General features: G+C 44.3%; 1 protein-coding gene across 6 annotated transcripts in view; it reads left to right on the forward strand.

Moving 5' to 3' along the window:
• Positions 1-25080, forward strand: part of GTDC1 (glycosyltransferase like domain containing 1) — a 288636-nt gene that overhangs the window by 206472 nt on the left and 57084 nt on the right. The gene's annotated exons all lie outside the window — the stretch shown is intronic.

The raw sequence follows: 25080 nt of genomic DNA on the forward strand, positions 1-25080 counted from the left end.
GTAGTTGCAGGCTGCAGATGTACTAACCATCACAAAACTTACGACCCACAAGGACTCCAGGTATTATAATCATATAAACTATGCAGGGATTCCTGCGGAGGTTTAGACCACAGTAATACTTCACAGAGTTACAATCAATCATTATCTTAAAAATAAGAATATAGATCAAAACATCAAAGCGCACTTTGTAATAATGATTTAATAAAAAACAACCAACCACCATCACCAACAGCAGTAACAACTAAGGAGATTCCCAGACAAAAATGTTGTTAAACTAGAATTTAGATTACGATTATGTATAAACATTAACAGATACTTGAGAGAAGGGGAGTGTCACAGCAGCTTTGAAGTGAATTTGTTGAATTCTGAGGCCCAGGGCAGGGATTTTCTCTTTCGTACACTGTCTATATCCCCCTTCCCCCCCCCCCTCCTCCCCTCCCTGGTTCCCCAAGACCTGTTGAAACTCCCTGAACACATCTTATTCACAGGGAACAAAATTTAATCTAAGGAGAGCTGCTATTCACATGTATACTGCAAGTGTTACTGAAGTATATCTTTTTACTTACCTTTTAATAGTAATATAGTTTTGTCCACAGGAAATTCAAGTCTATTTAAAATTTATAAGGGAGCATAAATAAAGGCACAGAAGATCTGAATTTTTAAAGTTGCAGTCTTTTTGTAGCTTATGTTTGTTCTAAGAAGTTATATGTGTTTACTGAGAACAGCTCTTCAAAACACTGTGTAACACACAGTCCAGAACTTCTCCCCTAATAATTTGATCTAACCTAAAACAGCACTCCAGCCAGTATTTCTAATGTGGTTTTTATTCATCTGACAATGACATCATTATCTTTCCATTCTTTTATTGTTGTTGTTGCTTTTAATAAAATAGTGCACAGATTGACTGTTGGTGCCAATAAAGGAAACTGATTCCCATAAGTGATTTTTCATTAGGGTAAATGAGGTGTTGTGAATAAACACATGCAATATAACATGACAACATGTTATGAAGAAAGAATGTAAAATGCACATTTTCTAGTACAAGCAAATGTACATAGGTTTATTGGCACTGCAATTTCATACTATAAATATGGAGAAAATGCACACTGTATAGACTGAGAAAACCAGAAAATGTGGCAGATAAAATGGCAGACATTCAGATTGACACTCAAAATTACTTTTAGTATGTTATGAAATTTCTGTTATGTAGTTAGGATTGCAAGAGTTTAATTAATTTTTAAGCCATTGTTATATAAACCAGGCATCTGTAACAATATGCACCAAATTGACAGGTTATATTATTTGCTGTCTCCTCAAGGTTTACATTTCTTTACAATATATATAAATAGGCATGGTAGAATTGGATTTTTATTTTTGATAATTTTGATGGATAATAATCTTTATTTTAAGGCATATTTTTAGATTTTTATCACTTATAATTTTTCACAGTTGTGCAGACTTGTGAGTTTTTATAATATTTTCCAATTTTATCCATTTAAATTTTCATACTTGTTGAAATTATGAGTGGCCAGACAATAATTATTTAATGTCAGTAGATGTTGAGATTCACAAAGGTAAAGCTTCATAACTGTGAAAGCTTAAATTGTGAACTTCACAAAGTAAATATACAACTATACAAAGTAAATATCCTTAAATCAAACTCTAAGAAGTTTTTTTGTATTTTGCCTATCAGTAAATTTCTATCATCATCAATAGAAATATTTTTTCTCTAGTTAAGATACAGGGTTGTGGGATTTGTTATAGGACAACCTCAGCAAAATAGACATAGCTTATTTATGGAACGTATTTTTGGCCAGTTTTCACCAAACTGAGGTGAACTTTTGGGCAGAGAACTTAAAGTCCACTAAAGACTTCAAGCATATAGAAAGGGCAGAGATCACCTTGGAGGTGGCAGCAAGAAGAGAGGCGATCTCTCCATATGTTCCAATGCCAGAATGTCATGTCTCCCGTGAGTGTGTTACCAAAGAAGGTGAAGAGGGAATATAGGCTTATCTGTCACCTGTACTTCCCCCAGGGCTCATCAGTAAAATGATTATACTGAGCCTCCAGCTGTGTTCAGTGAGATATTTGTCATTTAATGCTATGGTAGCCATAGTTAGGGGAGTGTGCCTCTGGGGGTATGTCTACACTATCGGATGATTCCCATTTTACATAAACCGGTTTTGTAAAACAGATAGCATAAAGTCGAGTGCATGTGGCCACACTAAGCACATTAATTCGGCGATGTGCGTCCATTTACCGAGGCTAGCGTCGATTTCGGGAGGGTTGCACTATGGGTAGCTGTCCCGTAGCTATCCCATAGTTCACGCAGTCTCCCCCGCCCAGTGGAATTCTGGGTTGAGATCCCAATGCAAAAACAGTGTCGTGGGTGATTCTGGGTAAATGTCATCACTCAATCCTTCCTCCGTGACAGCAACGGCAGACAATCATTTTGAGCCCTTTTTCCCTGGATTGCCCTGGCAGACGCCATAGCATGACAACCATGGAGCCCGTTTTGCCTTTTGTCACTGTCACCATATGTGTACTGGATGCTGCCGACAGATGTGGTACTGCAGTGCTACACAGCAGCATTCATTTGCCTTTGCAAGGTAGCAGAGACGGTTACCATCCCTATTGCACCGTCTGCCATGCTATTGTAAATTGGCGATGAGATGATTGTTATCAGTCATTTTGTATCGTCTGCTGCTATCATGGATGCTCCTGGCTGGCCTCGCTGAGGTTGGCCGGGGGCGCATGGACAAAAATGGGAATGACTCCCCGGGTCATTCCCTTCTTTATGTTTTGTCTAAAAATAGAGTCAGTCCTGCCTAGAATATAGGGCAAGTCTATTAGAGAGCCAGAGAGCACATCCGCTCCAGGTCAAAGCCCCAGAGATCCCGCAGAAATGATGAGCTGCATGCCATTCAAGAGGGTGCCCCTGCAACAACCCCACCCGTTGCTTCCCTCCTCCCACACCCCTCCTGGGCTACCATGGCAGTGTCCCCTCATTTGTGTGATGAAGTAATAAAGAATGCAGGAATAAGAAACAGTGACTTTTTAGTGAGATAAAATGAGGGGGAGGAAGCCTCCAGCTGCTATGATAGTCCAGGCAGGACATTAAAGGCGGGGCAGGAGAGGAGCCCAGCCTCCTGCTGCTATGATAGTCCAGGCAGTAGAGAATCTTTTCTTTAGACATGAAAGGGCGGGGGAGCTGATGGAGCTCAGCCTCCAGTTGCTATGATGAAGACAGTTACCAGCCGTTCTGTACCATCTGCCGGGAATGACCGGGAGTCATTCCAATTTTTACCCAGGTGCCCCCAGCCGACCTCACCGAGGCCAGCCAGGAGCACTCACAGGCTGATGATGATGATGGATAGCAGTCATATTGTACCGTCTGCCACCGGGAAGGGGGTGCTGGTGTTCAGCGCTGCAGCACCCCGTCTACCAGCAGCATGCAGTAGATATATGGTGACATTGAAAAAAGGCGAGAAACATTTTTTTCCCTTTTCTTTCGGGGGCGGGGAAGGGTGTAAATTGACAACATATACCCTGAAACACCCGGGAAAATGTTTTTAACCCTTCAGGCACTGGGAGCTCAGCCAAGAATGCAAATACTTTTCAGAGACTGCGGAGACTGTGGGACAGCTGGAGTCCTCAGTACCCCCTCCCTCCCTCCATGAGCATCCATTTGATTCTTTGGCTTTCCGTTACGCTTGTCACACAGCACTGTGCTGTGGACTCTGTCTCATAGCCTGGAGAAATTTTTTCAAATGCTTTGGCATTTCATCTTCTGTAACAGAGCTCTGATAGAACAGATTTGTCTCCCCATACAGCGATCAGATCCAGTATCTCCCGTACGGTCCATGCTGGAGCTCTTTTTGGATTTGGGACTGCATCGCCACTCGTGCTGATCAGAGCTCCACGCTAGGCAAACAGGAAATGTAATTCAGAAGTTCGCGGGGCTTTTCCTGTCAACCTGGCCAGTGCATCTGAGTTCAGATTGTGCCCGCTATGGAAAGCAATGGTGCACTGTGGGATACCGCCCAGAGGCCAATACCATTGATTTGCGGCCACACTAACCCTAATTCAACATGGCAATACCGATTTCAGCGCTACTCCTCTCGTCGGGGAGGAGTACAGAAATGGGTTTTAAAAGCCCTTTATATCGATATAAAGGGCCTCGTTGTGTGGATGGGTGCAGGGTTAAATCGGTTTAACGTTGCTAAATTCGGTTTAAAGGCATAGTGTAGACCAGGCCTGGGTCTTGCTGGTAAAATGCAACATCATGTCTGCATTCCAATTACTTCCAGTGCATCCCAGGATTTCAGTTTGAAGGCCACTACTATGTTGATAAAGTCACGTGCCGCTTTTGAAAGATGCAGCTCCCTGCTGGAGTGGGCAATAGTGCACCCTGTGAAACAGGATAGTCTCATACACAATCTTGGTGGCTTCTTATGTGCAGGAAGATTAGGGACAACTGGGAGTACATGCTTCAGGCATTTGAGAACCTAGCTGAGAATCTCAGGATCCCACTTGCTACAGGAAAAAAAAAGCAGAAGGCCCTTCCCCAAAATTTAACATACCTGGGCATTGAACTGATCTCTGGGGTTTCTAGGTTTCCTATAGAGAAATTCGAATCGATCAGGGCACTGAGATGGGTTGTCAAAGGGGCAAAGAAAATTACTCAGAAGAAGCTATAGGTGGTCATGGGACACCTAAACTTACCAATGGAATGTGGGCTTAAGCTGGGAACTGGGTGTCAGGACACCTGTGATCTCTTCCTATTTTTGGCAATGACTCGTTACATAGCCTGGTCAAGTTCATTTATTCTCATTATCATTGAGTTTATCTATCTTTACAGTGCATATACAGTACAGATAGTAGGCAGAGGTTTTGTGAGGCTTCATTAATTAGACTGTGATGGCTCCCAGTCAGGCATTTTGTGGTCTTCTGACGTCTGCGTCTGGATTGAGAAAACCCCACCACTTTATCAGAATGACCGTGAAAATAACCAATGACTTAGAAGTGTGGGAAAGATTCCCTGAAGAGTTAAATGGGGGTTTCGCTATGAGATTCAGACTGGTTGCTCAAGATTGAGCTGCTGGTACTATCTGCTGCCTCAGCAGGTATAGGTTTGCGGGTTTACTTTCAAGGTGAGTGGTGTGGACAGAGGTGGCCAGAAAGCTGGATGTCTCAGGGTATTACAGGAGACATCACCTTCCTTGAGTGTTTCCTATACTGGTGGCAGTGGAAAGAGAACTTTCAGAATAAGAGAGTCCGTTTCTGGTGTGGCAACCAACCCAGGGTCCTTATTGTAACTGGACAGTCAGCTAAGACTGCTCAGGTAATGAGACTGGTGAGAACCTTCCTTTTTTACTGGCTGTGGCTTAACATCCTTTTTCATACAATGCATGTCCCAGGAGTGGATAATGATGTTGCTGATGCTCTCTCGGTTTCAGGATGACAGATTCTGGGAACTCGCCCTGCTCACCAGCAGGGGTCTGCAAGCAGTGCCCCAACAACTCTGGGACTTTTGCTCATGACAACAGCGGGACTAGTTGAGGACTCGGTTGCCCTTCAGACTGAGGGCCTGTATCAAGGCTGATTCCCCACTCTGGCAGTTTTAGTGCAGAGCGTGGGGACCCGCAAGGATTCTAAAAATTAATACTGGCCACTACAGGCTTGTATTAAACTTCCAAGGTTACAGCTTTTCTCTGACCTTGGATGGGTAGATGCTGCCACCACCCAAGTGCAAAACCCTTTTGAGAACCCAGGAAGACACATTTGGGAATTCCTTCCCATGGGATAACCTCAAGCCCTTTCACCGCTCCCCCCCCCCACCACCACCATGGGATAAGAGCTGAGAAAGAAAACAAAGGAAATCAGCTGGTGCCACCAGCTAATTAAACAACATATGCACAAACCTCTTAAGGACACACAAATCCAGTCCTGTTCTTAAAAAAGGTAAATTTTATTAAAAACAAAAAGAAAGAAAATACATCTGGAATTTAGGCTTTTTGCTCTATTAAAAAAAATTACAAGGATTAAGCATCAAGTAGCTTTCTTGAGGTCCATTTTAAAGGTTACAAGCAAAACAAAAGCACCTGGGGTTAGCACAGAGGAGTCCACAAGCCATAAAGAAATAAGAGAGAAACCTAATCGCATCTTCCTAGACATTTCCTGATCTACTTACATATCTGTGGTTTCTAGGTATAATCTGATGATTTTTCATACCTGGCCCAAAGCTTTTTACAGCATAGTTCCAGCCCTGTCTCTGCTCTCCAGGAGAACAACAAAGACAGACAAAGGGGAAGTTCTCCCCCCCCCAATTTTTAAAAAGCTCTAGCCTTCCCATTGGCTCTTTTGGTCAGGTGCCCACTCCCTTCCTTTACCTATGGACTTATTAATCCTTTACAGGTAAAGCAAGTAGAGAGCAGCTACTATCAGGGATTTTATAGCTAACTGTGTGGCTGGGTGTCCATAGAAGAGAGAGATCCCTCTCCCCTTCATTTATCACAGCCTGTAAGGCCAGTCATTCAGAGCTCACTGAATTTAGGGCAAAAGAATAGCTTCATTGTGGGTGGCCCATATCCACACACAAACTGTCACAATATGTGGTGCCTTTGACCCACTGTGAGTGGTCTCCCTTCACTACTTCTGGCCGCCTAGAGAGCCTGGCCTCTTGGTAGGTAGGCAAGTTTTCCAGATCCATGTGGATATTTCCTAGTATGGAATCTCTTAAAAGCTGGTCCAGGTGGGGTGAGTGCCAAAGGGATGACAGGTTACCCCATAATAGTGGAAACCCTGCTGGAATTATCAAAGGTTCTGCATGGGGTTGTGACTGTGGGATATAGGCTGTTTTATTTATGAAAGCGTTGGTTGTTGCCACCTTTGGCTTTTTGAGAGTGAGTGAGCTGGTGCCTATGGCAGCTACGGACAGGTCCAGCATGCATTAAAAGTAACAGATATGCAACTATCTGTCCTTCTGCTTCAGATACTCAAAAAAACCAGACCAGAAGGGAAGAGGGGCTTATGTGGTGTTGAAGGAATGTGCAGAGGAGTCCTTGTGCCCTGTAAGGCAATAAGAGCCTCACTAAAAATTTGATGCCTGCAGCCAGGTCAACTGTTCATACACAGTGATGATAGCTTCCTGACAAGGTACCAATTCAGCGCAATATTGAGAAAAACCTTGCACTACTGTAGTCTTGACCGAGTACATTGGATACTCATTGTTTCAGAATTGGGGCAGTGACATCAGCAGCTGGAAATCGGGGTGTTACAGGACTTATGTCCACACCGAAGAAAAGATGGCAGGGAATGGCAAAATGTCACTACTCAAATGCCTTGGTTTGTTTCAGAAGTTACCCAGAGCGTATACAGGTTTTGGATTTGCAGATACCCTATAGTGCATTGGGCACACAAGAGGGCAGCAGCCAGGACAGCCGCCTGATCTCAGCTGGGCTTCAGGGCCAAAGCTGTTTATATTTAGAAGGGGCAGGCTGTGAAATCAATTCATGCCACTTCTCCACTCACTGACAGTCAAGGGCTGGAAGCAGACCCAGTTCATGTGGACAAGGCTAGAAAGAAAGTAAAAAAAGAAGTCACCAAGATATTCCTTAAGAAAGAGGGGTTCAGTAATACAGCATAAGGACATCCATTACAATTGGCTGGAAGTTTTCAGGGATGGTAGCATATATCTGTCAGATGGAGGTGCTGACATATGGCAATGGCATGTACAGCCAAGGATTGGGCAGGTGTTGTGATTCCAGGTGGTATAGTGGGGTAGGGAGCAACTAAGCTAGTTGCTGGCACCGCCTTTGCTCAGTTTCAAGTGCAGTTAAGAAAATAAAATGAACATTTCCCAGAGGTAAAAGACCTGGGATTTTGGTAACGGACTTTGGGCTAGTGATAGAATGAGCTCTTGTGGCCTTTGTGGGCTGAGGTCAGATCTTGTGGTCCTTGCGGGCCAAGGTCTCCACCCTGCAGCACCCTCTGTTCCCCTGTGGGTAGAGGGGAGGATGCTAGGACTCAGAGAGGGCTAAGTCCAGGGGCGTAGGCTGAGGAGAGCCTACCCTATGTTATGGGCTATATGGTAAGGAGCCCTGTAACCCTGACACTAGTTACAGGTTAGATGTTAAGGAGTCCTGTAACCCCCACAGTGGAGCCAATTGAATGCCTTGTATAGGAGAGTATAGGTGATGGGCGAGTAGGGCCATTCCCCTGTGTTAAAGTTTAATAGAAGTTGTGGCCTGCCGCTTAATTCCATGCATTGGTCTGTCCTCATTTTCCTGCTATATCCATATCAATGAGTTATGCATAAAGACTAAAGATTTTCTACGATTTTAAACTTCAAGAAATATAGCAAAAATGCTAATACTTGTAAGCACTTTGCATAGTCTGATCTGAAAGATTTTACATGTACAAAATTACCTAGTTTTTAAAAAAAGAAAAATCCAGCCATACTAGAAGTAAAATGCTCTGATTCCTTGTTTTATTTTTGTGTATATAAAACATTCTAATGGAAACTACCTGCTGGATGGTGATTTCTCAGATTTCTTTGCTGGTGATCAAGTGGTAATGTAGTGGGCTGCAGGCAGTCTAAAGCAGTAGTCAGATATGTGTAACTGGTCCGGAGCTGGGAGGTCAATCAGTATCAGAGGCATTCCAGGGCAATGGTTAGAGTTCACACAGGTGTCAGTAGCCAGAAGATCCAATCCAAGGGGCCAGGTCAGCAGGTTAGGGAGGCGAGTGTGGGTGAGGTGGTAAGGCAGAGTCATGTGAGGCTGCAGAATAACATGTCAAGCTCAGGCTTGGCAGTGGTGCAGCAAGGTACTGTCAGGCAGCACAGCAGGGCAGCGACCAGCAGGCAATGGTCTGTTGCTCAGACAGCTTCCTCTTCCTGTTAGGTTCTTTATATAGTCCAGATTCCCAATGAGAATGCAGTCTGTCCAGCCAATCAGGAGCCTGGGGCACGGCTGCTGAGAGTCTGTAGGCCTTTAGCATCAAGACTGTTGATCAGTGGTTGAATGTGCCACTGGGGTACAGCAGCAAAGGATGTTGTCTAGGGACCTGGCAGGCCTGAATACTGACTTGAAGTGTTTCCAGACAGTGCTCATAATCTTCATAAGCACTTATTTTAGAAGGTATCTGGTTTTCTTCGTAATGTTTTATTAGCTTTCCAGCTCGCACAGTTGTATGTTAGCACCAAAAATATGTTTGAACTGAAAATTCTCAGTTTTGTTCTGGTGCTGTATAGTTTTGATTTCCACATGTTGTTAAGTTCAGTAAGTGCAATGGATACTTTTTCTATTCATGATGTCAATTCCTTCTTAACGGCTCCATTAGCCGATATGATGCTGCCAGGTAAGGTAAACTGTCCAACTTCCTTGATATTTTTGCCTTCTAATGCAATATTACTACTTGATGTCTGGATTCCATGGATGCTTATTTCAACATACCTAATTTTGAGTCCCACTTAGCCTGCTATTTTTCCAGCATGTGTGTCTGTCTTTGTAATTTTTCAGGAGTGTCACTCAGTAGTGCAATATCATCAGCAAAGTCCAAGTCTTCTAGATGTTTGCCATCTACACATGCTATACCAGTGCTTGTGTTGCTAATACACCTCTACCTCGATATAACGCTGTTCTTGGGAGCCAAAAAATCTGACCGTGTTATAGGTGAAACCGTGTTATATTGAACTTGCTTTGATTCACTGGAGTGCACAGCCCCCCTCCGTACCCCCCCAGCCCCGGAGCACTGTTTTACCGCATTATATCAAAATGTGTGTTATATCAGGTGGCGTTATATCGAGGTAGCGGTGTACATTTCTTCATGATCTAGTGTATGGCAATGCCAACCCACAGTGGATATAAAATGCAGCCCTGTTTCATGCCAGTGTCTACACTGAACCACGCTGTTGTGTGACTGTTCCTCCTTATAGCCCACTTCACATTTCTGTAGATGGTCTTGATGATGTTGATGACTTTAGCTGGGATTCCACAGAACTGAAGAATATTTCACAATGCAAGTATGTGCAGGCTGTCAAATGCCTTTTGAAAATCAATTAAACTGATGAAGAGGGGAGCTTGCAATTCTATATATTCTTATATGATGGTCCTTATCGCAGAATATCATTGAAAATATCTGTTCTATACAGGATCTCTTGAGCCTGAATCCAGCCTATTTTTCTCTAAGCTATGCATCCATTGACTCTTTCATCCTGTGTAATGTCATATTGCCGAAGGCTGTTCCAACAATACAGAGTAGTGTAACTCCTTTCCAGTTGTTACAGTCAGTAAGATCACCCTTTTGAGGTATTCTGACAATGATTCAGTGTTTTCACTGGTAGAAGGGAGTTCTTTTTTCCAAATTTATTTGAACAGCTCCATCAGGTTCAAAGGAAGGCGGTATCAAGTAGTTCTTCGAGTGCTTGCTCATATCGATTCCAATTAGGTGTGCGCGTGCCGTTTGTCGGAAGATTTTTACCCTAGCAATACTCGGTGGGTCGGCTGGGTCGCCCTCTTGAGTGGTGCCGTTATGGCGCCAGATATATACCCCTGCCGACCCAACGGCCCTTCAGTTCCTTCTTACCGCCCGTGACGGTTGTTGGAACTGTGGATCGCGGCTTTGCTGATCTCCACGTCCCTAGCTACTCGTAGTTCTTTGCTGTTTATTGTGTGTATAGTTCGAGTTCTTGTAGTTATAGTTAGTATTAGTTGTTGTATTTATAGTTAGTGTATATAGTTTAAGGGGGGATCGGGGATTAGCCCCCTTTCCTCCACCTCAGTACGGGCCCATGCCCAAGGCACCGGGATTCAAACCGTGCTCAGCGTGCCAAAAGCCGATGCCAATAGGGGATCCCCATGACTCCTGCATCAAGTGCCTAGGGGAATCCCACCTTACCAATAAGTGCCGCATCTGCAAGTCGTTTAAACCAAGGACGAAGAAGGAGCGGGACTTTCGATTGAAACAGCTCCTCATGGAGTTGGTACTTAGTCCTGCAGCATCGGTACCGAGCGCCCAACAGACTGCTTCTGTAAGGAGCGCCCCTTCGGCCCCGGACCACTCCGGTACCAAGAAGGAGCCCTGGCACTGACCCCTACCAGCACCAACATCTGCTCGGCACCGCTCCCTGGCCCCCAGAGCCAGGAAGCAACATAGCACTCCAGCTGCTTCAGCTCCACAGAAGGAGCACTCTTCGAAGACTGTTCGTCTGGCACCGTCCTCTGTCACCGCACCGTCGACTGTGGTACTGCCGATTGCGGCTCCACCAAGCGCGGCACCGTTGATTCCGGTTCCACAAGAGCCATTGAGTCCGGTGCCTGACAGCTCCCCGGCTCATGCTGTGGTTGAGCTTGCCCTCCCTTCTACACCGGAGACCTTCTCCACAGCAAGGGAGCTCATTGCCATGACAGAGTTGACACGGCCTCAAACCCCGGTACCGCCAGTGCGGGTCATACAATCCATTGGAAAACCGGCCCTGGTAAGGCCACCTTCCGTTAGTCCAACAGAGAGACGTCGTTCAAGATCATGGTCTCACAGACGTTCTCGATCATGCCGTTCCCGCTCCCGGCACCACTCTCCATCACGGTACCAGTCGCACTCGCGGCACCGTTCAACATCTCGTTCGCTGGCCGGATACTCCCGGTACCGATCCGACTCACGGCACCGCCCTCGGCACCGTGTATCCCGCAGTCGCTCCAGACGAAGGGGCTCGAGATCCCGGTCGACCTCCTGGCACTGCTACAGTAGAAGGTCCTGGTCTCGCTCACGGTACCATTATAGCTCCCGGTACAGCTCCCCAGTACCGGCCTGGGATCGAGCATCCAGAACTGTGGCGCCCTCCCAGGGTCTGTCAGCACCGCTGTGGCCATCAAGACACACATCGGTGTCATCGCAGGCTGGTAGCACATCCTATCCTCAGGAGTGTGACTCTGATGTCCCCGGCCATATATTCCCAGAGAGCCAGAGCCACAAGCAAGGGCCTCATCACTGGTCTTTCTGGACACCGTGGGCATACCACCAGGCCCAAGGGACTCCATCAGTGGCTCCACAGTTGGCCCCGTCAGAACACCGCTTACCAGAGGTGACAGTAAGCCGCCCACCCCCTACAGGCACAGATGATGCTCCGATATCATCGCCAGACACCCAGGTTCCACCTGACACAGATGACGCTTCTCAAGTGCAGGAGCCCCCACAGGACCCCCTGGTCCCGGGCCTCTTCTCCTCCTCCTCGCCTGATGAGGCGGTAGCAGGAACATCCTCCTCAGGCCCTCCCACCAATTGATCTCAGGGCCCATCAAGACCTTTTGAGATGAGTGGTTCAGAATATGAACTTACAGGTGGAGGAGGTCCCTGAAATAGAGGACCCTGTCGTGGACATCCTATCGGCTGATGCACCTACTAGAGTGGCTCTTCCATTTATCCGCACCATACAGGCTAATGTGGATACCATTTGGCAATCCCTAGCCTCGATTCCACCTACAGCAAGGGGAGTAGAGAGAAAATATATGGTCCCCTCAAAGGGTTATGAATATCTCTACATTCACCCACCTCCTTGCTCTCTAGTGGTGCAATCAGTGAACGAGAGGGAGCGTCATGGCCAGCAAGCCCCGGCTCCTAAGTCAAAGGAGGCATGGACCTCCTAGGCCGCAAAATATACTAGGCCGGGGGCCTCCAACTTAGAGTGGCAAACCAAAAAGCCCTCCTAAGCAGATATAACTTTAACACGTGGGTGTCGTTGGGGAAGTTTATGGAGCTTCTTCCCCAGGAATCCCATCAAGAATTTACGGCCCTACTTGAGGAGGGTAAAAAGGTAGCAAGAACCTCCCTCCAAGTCTCTTTGGATGCAGCGGACTCTGCAGCCAGAACCCTGGAGTCAGGAGTGATGATGAGGTGTATCTCCTGGCTCCAGGTATCAGGCCTTCCCCCTGAATTACAACAAACTATTCAGGATTTGCCCTTCAAAGGCCAGGGCCTGTTCTCAGATAAAACTGACCCCAGATTGCAATCGCATTATAATGCGCTCGCTGAGTATGCACACGCCAGTGATCCAATGCAGGACCTTCTGGCCCCAGCCACACTGCCCTAACGCCCCACCTAGGCCGTATTAGGACTTTAGCAGAAGGCGTGGTAGAGGGAATCGTCGGAGACAGTCTGGCCCTCAAGGAGGTCAAAATCAGGCGCCCCCTAAACCACCAGCGGGGCCCAAGCAGAACTTTTGATGGGATGCCCGAGGGCGGCCCACTAGTTGCTCTACCGGATCCTTCTCCTCGCTTTTTCAACCGCCTCTCACAATTCGTCCCTGCCTGGTCCCAGCTAACTTCAGATCGTTGGGTCCTGCGCACAGTGGAAGTGAGATACTACCTCCAGTTTGTTTCAAACCCGCCTTCCGACCCTCCCTCCCTGTCCCTCTTCAGGGACCCCTCTCACGAGCAATTCCTCTTACAAGAGGTCCAGTCACTCCTAGCCATGGGAGCCATAGAGGAGGTGCCAAAAGACATTAAGGGCAAGGGGTTTTATTCCTACTGCTTCCTAATCCCCAAGGCAAAGGGAGGTCTACAATCGATCCTAGACCTGCGAGAACTCAACAAATTCATGATAAAGCTGAAGTTCCGCATGGACCATTATCCCATCCCTGGATCCGGGAGAATGGTATGCCACCCTCGATATGAAGGACGCATATTTCCACATCGCAATTTACCCACCACACAGTCGGTACCTCCGTTTTGTGGTCAACCATTAACACTTTCAGTTCACTGTACTTCTGTTTGGCCTTTCTGCGGCTCCGCGTGTGTTCACAAAATGCATGGCTGTAGTCGCCGCCTCCCTCCGGCATCATCGGGTACACATTTACCCGTATCTTGACAATTGGCTCATGCGAGGGACTTCCCAGTTACAAGTGTCACAGCACCTGCGCATCGTCAAAGACCTCTTCGAGAGCCTAGACCTGATGATCAACACAGAGAAGTCTACTCTGACACTCACACAGAGAATAGGCTTCATGGGAGCGGTTCTGGACTCCAATCTGGCCAGAGCCTGCCTCCCGCAGTCGCGTTTTCAAGCAATGGCTTCAATTATTCGAGGCCTTCAAACCTTCCTGACAACGTCGGTGTGCATCTGCCTCAGCCTAGGAGGTCACATGGCCTCCTGCACCTTCGTGACCAAGCGCGCGAGGCTATGCCTCTGTTCCTTTCAAACCTTGCTTGCTTGCTTCAATATACCAACTACACAGAGACAGCCTGAACTCGGTGCTCACTATTCCCCGGAAGGTTCTGGGCTCCTTAACCTGGTGACTAAACCCCACTCTAGTCTGTGCAGGGATGCCATTCCACCCACCGCAACCCTCAATGGCCCTAACCACGGACACGTCATCTCTGGATTGAGGTGCCCACCTCAAGGGCCTTCACACTCAAGGCCTCTGGTCGCCTCAAGAGCTGGCCTTGCACATCAATGCACGGGAGCTGAGAGCGGTCCATCTAGCATGCCAGGTGTTTCGAGACCATCTCCAAGGCCATTGTGTATCAGTGTTCACAGACAACACAACGGCCATGTTTTACATAAACAGGCAGGGCGGAGCACGCTCCTCCCTCCTTTGTCAAGAAGCCGTCCACCTCTGGGACTTTTGCATTCCCCACTCGATCAATTTGGTAGCATCTTTCCTCCCAAGAGTCCAGAACAGTCTGGCAGATCACCTCAGTAGATCCTTCCTGTGTCAGGAGTGGTCAGTTCGTCTGGATGTCATCCATTCTGTTTTCCGGAAGTGGAGGTTTCCCAACATAGACCTCTTTGCCTCACGAGAGAACAGGAAATGCCAGGTGTTCTGCTCCTTCCAGGGACGCTCCCCGGGCTCCCTCTCAGACGCATTCCTGATCCCATGGAAGAGGCACCTACTCTATGCCTTCCCACCGTTTCCGCTCATCCACAGAGTCTTACTCAAGCTCCGCAGGGACAGCACCCACCTGATCCTGATTGCTCCAGCGTGGCCGAGGCAGCACTGGTACACCATGTTGTTCAACCTCTCAGTGGCAGACCCGATTCCCCTGCCATTCTGACCAGATCTCATAACACAGGACTTCAGCAGGCTTCACTATCCGGACCTGCAGTCTCTTCACCTCACAGCATGGTTGCTGCGTGGTTGAGCCAGTCTGAGTTGCATTGCTCTGCCTCAGTCCAACAAGTGCTCTTGGGTAGTAGGAAGCCTTCCACTAGGATGACATATCTGGCCAAGTGGAAGTATTTCTCCTGCTGGTGCGCTCAGCGTAACTCAGTCCCCAGGCAGGTGTCCGTTCCTACTCTCCTGGACTACCTCTGGTCCCTGAAAGAACAGGGCCTAGCGGTCTCTTCCATAAAGGTGCATCTGGCAGCCATCTCCGCCTTCCACCCAGGGGAAAATGGCCGATCAATCTTCTCTCACCCCATAGTTTCAAGGTTCCTCAAGGGATTGGAACATTTGTACCCTCAAGTCAGACACCCGACCCCTACCTGAGATCTCAACCTGGTGCTAGCCAAGCTTATGGGTGCTCCTTTCGAACCACTGGCCACCTGCTCGCTGCTGTACTTTTACTGGAGGACAGCCTTTCTTGTCGCTATTACTTCGGCAAGACGAGTATCTGAGCTTCGGGCCTTGATAGCGGACGCCCCCCCCCATATACGGTATTCCATAAGGACAAGGTACAGTTGTGATCACACCCCTCCTTCCTCCCTAAAGTGGTGTCCGCCTTTCATGTCAATCACGACATCTTCCTCCCAGTCTTTTTCCCCGAAGCCGCACCCATCGCATCGGGAACAACAGCTGCACACCCTAGACATTCGCAGGGCTCTCGCCTTTTATATCGAGAGAACAAAACACTTCCGAAGATCACCTCAGCTCTTTGTAGCTGTGGCAGACTGGATGAAAGGCCTGCTGGTCTCATCCAAACGAATTTCATCTTGGGTAACATCCTGCATCCGTACATGCTATGATTTGGCTCACATTCCGGCTAGCCACCTCACCGCCCATTCTATTCGGGCTCAAGCTTCATCTGCCGCCTTCCTGGCCCATGTTCCCATCCAGGAAATATGTCAGGCAGCTACCTGGTCATCGATTCACACCTTTTGCCTCACATTACACATTGGTTCAACAGTCCAGAGATGATGCAGCATTTGGCTCAGCAGTTTTGCATTCTGCAACATCTCATTCTGACCCCACCGCCTAGGTACGGCTTGGGAATCACCTAATTGGAATCGATATGAGCAAGCACTCGAAGAAGAAAAGATGGTTACTCACCTTTGTAACTGTTTTTCTTCGAGATGTGTTGCTCATATCCATTCCAAACCCACCCTCCTTCCCCTCTGTCGGAGTAACCGGCAAGAAGGAACTGAAGGGCCGTTGGGTTGGCAGGGGTATATATCCGGTGCCATAACAGCGCGACTTCAGGGGGCGACCCAGACGACCCACTGAGTGTTGCTAGGGTAAAAATCTTCCGATGAACGTGCACGCAGTGCACGCACACCTAATTGGAATGGATATGTGCAACAGATCTCGAAGAACAATAGTTACAAAGGTCAGTAACCATCTTTTTTGGCATTTCTGCTATAATTTGATGATCTCCCACTGCTTTGTAGATTGCAGCCTATATTCTGACATCTCTATGAAACTGATGTTAATGTGAAATTGATCAGGTTCACGTGTTTCATCAAAATCTGGTGCTGAGGTGGGTGTGAGTCTATTGAGGATATATTTGAAATGCTCTTCCCATCTGTTTTTCTGTACTGCCTCAGCTGGAAACATTTTTTCCACCTTTGCTTTTTATTGGCCCATGTCCTATTTTAAAATTTCCACATAGGGTTTTTGTCATTTAGTAAACAGCTCTGTGATTTCCTATCGTAGCAGCAACTTCATCTTCAGCTGCTAGATCTTCAGCATATCCCCATCTTTCTTTCCTTGCATTGCTTTTTTTGCTGCTTTGTCTGTTTTCTAATACTGCATCTTTGCTTTTTCCAATAGTTCATTGGTCTTAGCATTCAGGATCTTTTAGTACATTTCTTTCCTAAGTAAGATGCCATGTCTCTTGGTTTATCCAAGTCTTGCTCAGTGTTGCTATCCAGCAGTCACTGTTTCAGCTTGAGTTGCATTGTCTCTAAGTGCTGCCCATTTTTCTTGCAACACAATTCAATGAATCTTTTGCCATTTTGGATGATGACTTACAACCCATGCTTCCCCATTGTTCTCTCCATATCTTGGTTGTCATATCCTACTTTAGCATTAAAGTCTCAGAAGGAAGTGCTGAATATTTTGGGGGCATATAATCCAGACGCCAATACACAAACTCTCACATGAAACCAGTAAATGGTAACCAACTGATATGGGAAAATGAGGGTGACTGAAAGAGATCTTAAGAAGAAACCTGAGCAGGGAGGGAAGAATAGTTGATCTCAACATCTTACAGCAAATAGAAGCAGCAGCAAATGACAGAGAGGATTGGCAGAGACTGGTTTCTGCCCTGAGTACAAGCATTGGATAGGGAAGGATATAATGTAAAATATAAGACATTAGGGGAAGCATAAGTAGAAAGAAGTAAATACTTGAACTATAAATGATTCTTGAGGATTGTTATTAAGGATGAGAGAGGTTCTGAAATGTTTTATATTTTTGTCTCAACATGTAACTAAGCCCTTATTTTTATTTGAAGGTACCATCCTGGCCTGGTTTTTGTTGTTTTTTAATCCAGGATCTGTTGTTCATCCAACAACCTCCTATCCATCTTTGCCTTTTTGCACTGTTTTTCTCTACCTGTCTTTGATGCTTTTTCATGAATTTCAAAGAGGGATCTTGGCAAGTTTGGTGATCTCTAATTGATGAAAAAGTTACTTGGGTTAAATTTGTCTTGCACTTTACCAAGATCACTAACATGCAGTGCACTCTTGACACAGAGAACCACAAAAGTAATCAAGATTTTGAAAAAATGAAGTCAGTTTGGGCTTAGAAGAGACTGTTAGAACTGCTGAGATCCAATAATGGATAACTAGGTCTGATGAGTGCAAAACTATCCTTGAGTTGTGTCAGGGAAAGGGATCAGAAAAAGGATGGTGAATGAAAGCAGAGAAGGCATCATCTGGCTCTTCTACAAGCTTAGTGTGAACTGGGCAAATCATTGTGTCATATTTTTCACATCTGTAAAGTGAGGATAATAATATATTACCTCCTAGAGTTATCAGGAGACTAAATTAATTAATGCTTGTAAAAATGTTTTCAGATCCTTGGCTGGACAGTGCTATAGAAATTCTGTACATTTTTGATGTTTGTTGAGATTTAACTAATCCCAGGCAGGTGTCTACCGGAGAGCAGATTACACTTGGAGGGAGACAGAAGATATATCAGAATGTCATAAGTTTGGAAGAGAGAGATTTCTGTGGATTTTGAGGAGAGATTGAGAAAGTTGGAGTGAAGAAGTTCTATAAAAATGCGTTAACATTTTCTACAGTAACTTCCATTATTAATCCACCACTATGTTTCTCCAGTCTACACGATCAGATAGACTAAATTTAGTAGATTTCCCTTTTTAATTTCAATTGATTTGTTTAAGCATCATGCAAAGCTTTAGCTGGTGGTCAGGAAAAAATTATGTCCACTACATCGTTCCTATCATGTTGACAACATAGTTTATACTGTACATGATTTACAGTGGGCTATGTGGTCTTCCAAGAATTATAAATGTTATATCCAGGTACAACCTTTTAGACATAATGATATGTAGTGAAGCATAAATGTCCATACTAGTCTGCAGCAAACGTCTTTCAAAATAAGTGCGAACATGAATTATTTTACATGAGTACTGTGGATTCCAGTTATGACTATTCATGGGTTTGTGCCTACATCCTTTATCATATCTCTACTGTTGTTAATAAAATATACAAAACTACTTTATACCAAAACAATGGAAGTTAATGCAGATAACTTGTTCCAAAGTTAATGATCAAATAAATCTTTTTTTTCCCAAAAAATGCTTAAGTGAAATGGTGTTCTAAAACTTTAAAAATTGTCAAAATGATGAACACTCTGTGTGTTATACAAGCAAATACCACAGAATTGATTGCACACGTGTCTTACATAAACGATGTTAAATAGTTTACTCCGAAGAGAAATTGGTGAAGTCTTATCTAATATAAAAAATTCTGTAATGACAGGTCAGATTTATGAGACCTGAAAACTGGGAAAGAAAAAAATCTGCTGGGGGCAGTGTATGATTGGAGAGGAGAGATAAAATATTAGGAAGGTAGAGGAGGGTAAAATATAGAATACCTGGGCAGTTGCATCTCTCAGACTTCAATGGACTGTTTTAAAAAATTCTTTAATCAAATTATGTCATGGCCACATTGCTAGGTAAACGTCATTTGGAAATTATTTTTTTTTAATTTCCTCATATGGTTTTTACAGTAGTGTAAACAGGACCTAAAGTTTGGTTTGCATCTCAACATTAATGTGATTACAGTTTAAGACAGAATTAAGCTGGGGATCATTTGAGTTTTGATTAATTGCTGGTAGTTACTGTTTCTACAGTACAAGTGAAAAGACTCAAAATGAGTGACACGAGACAAAAAAAGCAAGGATGGTCTTCTGGTTGAGGCATGATACTAGGAGTTGAGTGATCCAGGATCTGTTCAGGTCACTGAAGCTGTCTGTCACTCAGTTTTTCTATATATAAAATGTGGATAATAATACTTACATCATAGAGATCCTGGGAAGATTAATTCATTAGAATATTCTACTGAAGGCACTGTATAAGTAAAAAATAAAAGTATTTAAAATTGTAAATTATATGGAACTTTTTTGTCAGTTTGTATTACTTCAATATTAATATTCCATATTTCTGAAGTAAAGGAACATAAGTAAATGGGGATCTAAAATAAGACGTATTAGAGCCATCATCAACATTTTCAGACTTAATTACCTAAATTTAGGCACTTAACTCCTTATTTAGACATCTAAATAAGTACTCTGATATTCAGAAGTGCTGAGCAACCACAAGTCCCCTTGATTTAATCTTTTCGAGTTTTGGAGAATTGCTCAAACAGATAGGAATGGAAAATGGTAAGATTATGGAGCGGCACAAATGACACTTATTTGGGGAGCACCATCACTACTTGGACCTTTTTATGACACCTCAAAAATAATGCCATTAAGAGCTATATCTGGCAATTCTAGATCTATTCTATTCTAACTAGGTTTTCATATTGTGCTTACTGCAGTCATATCTGAGTGCCTTCCAGTAGCACATTATGCAACATGACTCCACATCTGTAACATTGTTTGTTCTCTCATCCTCTCCCCAAAGGGAGAAGTGTGTGCAAGGGAGTGTCTTACTTTGGTAGACATTTGGAGGGTTGTTTTTTGTTGTTGTTTTGTATACATATACATTGCTATATGTTTGTTAGAGAAGGCAAGGTCAAAGAAATGTGTCTTGTACTTGGAGCAGAAAGTGGTGAGGTTTGTGATGGTCCTTAGTTCTTGAGGAAGTTCACTCCACAGTCTCAGACTGCCCCCGGAGAAAGAGCTATCTACCACACAGATGAGCTTTACTCTTATTGTGGAGAGTTCCATTGTGGCAGAGGAGAGCATAGTTATGATATTCGTCCCAAAGCTTTAGATTGTCTTTTAGATATCCTGGGCCCAGGCTATTGAGCCCTTTAAAAATATGGACTAAGACCTTGAACTTGATTTGAAATTCAGTGGTAAACCAGGGTAGACAGTAGAAGACAGGTTAGATGTGCTCACGGTAGCCTATGTTGCTGAGATTTGCTGCAGCATTCTGGTCTAGTTAGAGTTTCCTAAATACTGAAGGCTTCATGCCCAGGTATATTGCATTCCAGCCAAAGGTGATGAAGGCATGAATAATTGAGACCAAGTGTTCATCCTCCAGGATGGAACAGAGTCTTCTAGCCAAGTGGAGATTGTAGAAAGCATTATTCACAGATGCTACTCAGCGTCACTGATAAATCTGAGAGTATCCCTAGTCCATAGACTGAATTGACCAACTGTGGGTGTGTATCTGCTGCCCAAGGAAGCTGCGCTGTGGCTGCAAACTCCTCAAAATATTTTCCTCTGCCCACCAGCATCACAATCTGAGTCTTGATTGGGTTGATCTTCATCCAGCTATACTTCATCCATGAGCTGATCTCATCCAGACACTGAGCTATCTGTGATGACCGCTGACCCTTTCACCTAGTGTTTTCATGTAGATGTTGGAAGAGATCAGAGAGAGGATCCTTGTGAAACTACACAAGTGTGGGGTTGTCATAAACAGATAGTTAAGGGTTAATGCCTCTTTTACCTGTAATGGGTTAAGAAGTTCACTTAGCCTAGCTGACACGTGACCAGAGGAACCAATGGGGGAACAAGATGTTTCAAAAGGAAGGAGGGAAGTTTTCCTTTGTTTAGAGTTTCAGTTTCAGCCGAAGTGAAAAAGATCAAGGAACCAGCCTCTTATCAGAGTAGTAAGTTTTAGAAAGGGATAAATAGGTTTATGTTTATTTCTTTGTAACCTGTCTTGTGCAATTAGAGGAAGAATCAAATTAGGTATTTGGGTATTTTTTGTGTAACTAAGTTTTTGCCCAGGGGAACATCCTCTGTGTTTGGAATCTGTTGTCTGTGAGAGTAGCTGGTATGCTAATCTCTCCCAGAGGGTTTTCTTTTACCTTTCTTTTCTTTAATTAAAAGCCTTTTTCTTAATACCTGATTGATTTTTTCCTTGTTTTTAGATCCAAGGGGGTTGGATCTGGATCCACCAGGAGTTGGTGGGAGAAAGGAGGGGGGATGGTTAATTTCTCCTTGTTTTAAGATCCAAAGGGTTTGGATCTGTGTTCACCAGGAAATTGGTGAAGTCTCTGAGGGCTACCCAGGGAGGGGAAGGTTTTGGGGAGAAAGAGGGTGTTCCAGACGCTGAGAAATCTGGATGGTGACAGCAAGACCAGATCTAAGCTGGTAGTTAAGCTTAGAGCTTCTCATGCAGGTCCCCCACATCTGTACCCTAACGTTCAGAGTGGGGAAGGAACCTTGACAGGGGTCTAGTGGTGGAAATGCAGTTTCCCATCACTACTTGTTGGGTAGCTGATAGGAAGCACTCAAACCATTTCAGGATATGTCTACATTTTGAGTTGGAGGTGTAATTTCCAGTTTGTGGAGACATACCTGTGCTAACTCTAATGGAGCTACCGCACTAAAAATAGAAGTGTAGCCACGGTGGTATGAGTGATGGGATGGGCCAGTTATTTGTGTATGTACCTAGCATCTTGGATGGGATTGTACTCAGGGCAGCTAGCCCCTCCTGCTGCTCATGCCCCCATGGCTACGCTTCTATTTTTAGTGTGCTAGATTGATCAGAGCTAGCACAGACATGTCTCCTCCAGCTGGAAATTACATCTCCAGCACAAAGTGTCACCATACACTTAGTGCATTCTGTGGACCCCAGCTACTTCTTTCAGGTCTGACAGCAGAATCTCATGGTCAGTTGTGTGGAGTGCTGCAGAGAGGGCTAGGAGAATGAGAATGTCTGCCGGTCGTCTTTCCATTGACAGGAGAAGATCCTCTGTCAGTGCCACTAAAGCAGTTTCAGTTCCATGTCCTGGTCTGAATCTGGATTGTGCTGGGTCTAGAATGTTAGCTTGTGTTAGATAATATCTATTATCATATTATTAGTGTGAAATTTAGGCAAATAATACTTTGATGAGCACATTTGTTCAGAGCAGCTAATAGAGTTGTCAGTATGTTAGGTTAGCCATTGGTAAGATGCTACTTTTTTATATAGATATTGCTCCATAAAGTGCAGGAGAATTTTGATTTACCAAAAACATTTGGTAAGATTCTACTTAAACATTTACTGGTAATAGTAAGCAGTACTGATATGAGAATGAAATAGTTCTTTTTGAAAGTGGTAAATAAATGGGATTGGCTACTTCATCTAGATGGAAAGAGTTTACCTCTGAGATTGGTTTGGGAACCTCTGTTTATAATATGTGTAATTGATTTGGATGAGGATATTGAATGTTAAATATCAAAATTTGATGATTATATCTACAGGATAAAAATAACAAATAATGGGGAACACTCTACCTAAATTCAGAAGAATCTGGATTATTTAAATGACTGGGTCAGTAAGTGGAAGGTACAGTTTAATGTCATTAAATATAAAATAATATGTTTGAGGGTAACAACCCAAAATAGGGAGTACAGATTAAACAGAATAGTTGTGCAGTGTACTGACTAGAAAAAGAAACTGAAGGGTTATTGCAGACAAATCCTCAAAGCAATTAGTCAAGTGTACGACTGCAGTAAACTCCTGACTGCATTATGAGTAGAATTTTGGTATAATTTCAGAGCCATTTATTTGCCTTTAAAGAGACTGCATTGCAGGGTAACCTGGATGAGTCCAGGGTTTGGATATTTGTTTTGACAAAGGGCTAAAGAAGTAGTTTATTCTCAATTCAGAAATGAAGGTTTCAGTGTGATTGATTAAAAGTCTGAAGAATTGTGGAAGGAGTTGGTAAAATAGAGCAAGTGTTCATTCTGGTAAAACTGTTCAATAACCAGTCCATACAATCTAAACATTTGGAAATTAAAGGAAACTGAGAATTCTGACTTATTTATCTTAAATAGTACTAACCACATGAATTGTGTTGCCAAAGAAGGCCACAGAAACAAATAATGTTTAAGTAACTAACCGTAAGATACAGATATATATTTATGAAAGAGAAGACTTTGCAGGATCCAGTGACAGAGCTGTGCAGTCAGTCTGATAATGAACTTAAAAGAGACAAACTGATTGAATGAAATGACCTTTTCCTCTCTCAGCATTTCCTGATGATGGCCCATAATTCACAACTACTTAAAAAACAAATAGCAAAATTACACAGCATAAAATGTCACTTTTCAAATAGTACTGAGTACTGTGTCCTGCATATAACTATTAAAATTTATCCTGTTGTTGAGAGGCTTTCAGCAGGCGACGAGAGGTGTAATCTGAACACATAACTGGAAGCCAGGAACTCCTGAATTGTAAGACTGTCCCTGTGACCTTGGCAAAGTCACTTAATCGCTTTACTTCTGTTTTCTTAGCTGTAAATGAGAATGTGATGATTATTCAGACCTGCTGCCTAGTAGGGAGAGTCCAGGCAAATTCCTCCAGCTTGAGAGTGAATCTTATGGTGTTTGCTTTAGAAAGGGTATGTGCTTCTGAGCACCTTGGTTTATAAGGCAACAGACATGTCTGGCCTTTGTCTACTGCTGCTGCATTGCTAAAGGGCACTGCAGGGGCACGGCAGGTTGAGGTGTATACACTGTTTACTAATACACCTCTACCCCAATATAACGTGACCCGATATAACACAAATTTGGATATAACACGGTAAAGCAGCGCTCTGGGCGGGGGAGGGGGACTGCATGCTCCGGCGGATCAAAGCAAGTTCGATATAACGCGGTTTCACCTATAACGCGGTAAGATTTTTTGGCTCCTGAGGACAGCATTATAGCGGGGTAGAAGTGTATGCAGTGTTCCAGATATAATTTTCTAACTCAGTAGGTATCTTGTTGCTAAGCCCCACTCATTTTAGAAGTGTGGGAACAGATTCCTATACCTTGTGTCATGGTAAGAATGATCTGTATCCTTATTTTAGATGTCAGCCAGGTGAAATAGGAAGTACACTTCAACCTACCTCATGTTATAGACCAAATGCACAACTAAATCCTAAGGTTTTTTAAATGTATTTGTGTATTATTTTGTGATAATACATTTTTAACAGAGATCTATTTGGGTCAAATGATGAGTAATGAGATAAGGAGACTTTCAGATTTGGCCCGGGTTCAGATTGGGCCCATTTTATTAGTGAATGAAAGCTGACATAGGGCAGCTGTTCATTGACCTATAAGAAGTGATTTGCTGGTCTCAGTCTAGCTTCTAAGAGACAGGTGTTCACGTGATAGTAAAATCACCACTGCATTTGGCACTTATTAGTGATTTTATTGTAGTCTCTGCAAAAAGACCAAAAAATTAATGGCTTTGGAAACAGAACTGCCTTCTTACCTCTTCGAGATTTTCCTCCATTTCA

Source organism: Gopherus evgoodei, chromosome 11 (assembly GCF_007399415.2).
Source record: "Gopherus evgoodei ecotype Sinaloan lineage chromosome 11, rGopEvg1_v1.p, whole genome shotgun sequence".
Classification (NCBI taxonomy): domain Eukaryota; kingdom Metazoa; phylum Chordata; order Testudines; family Testudinidae; genus Gopherus; species Gopherus evgoodei.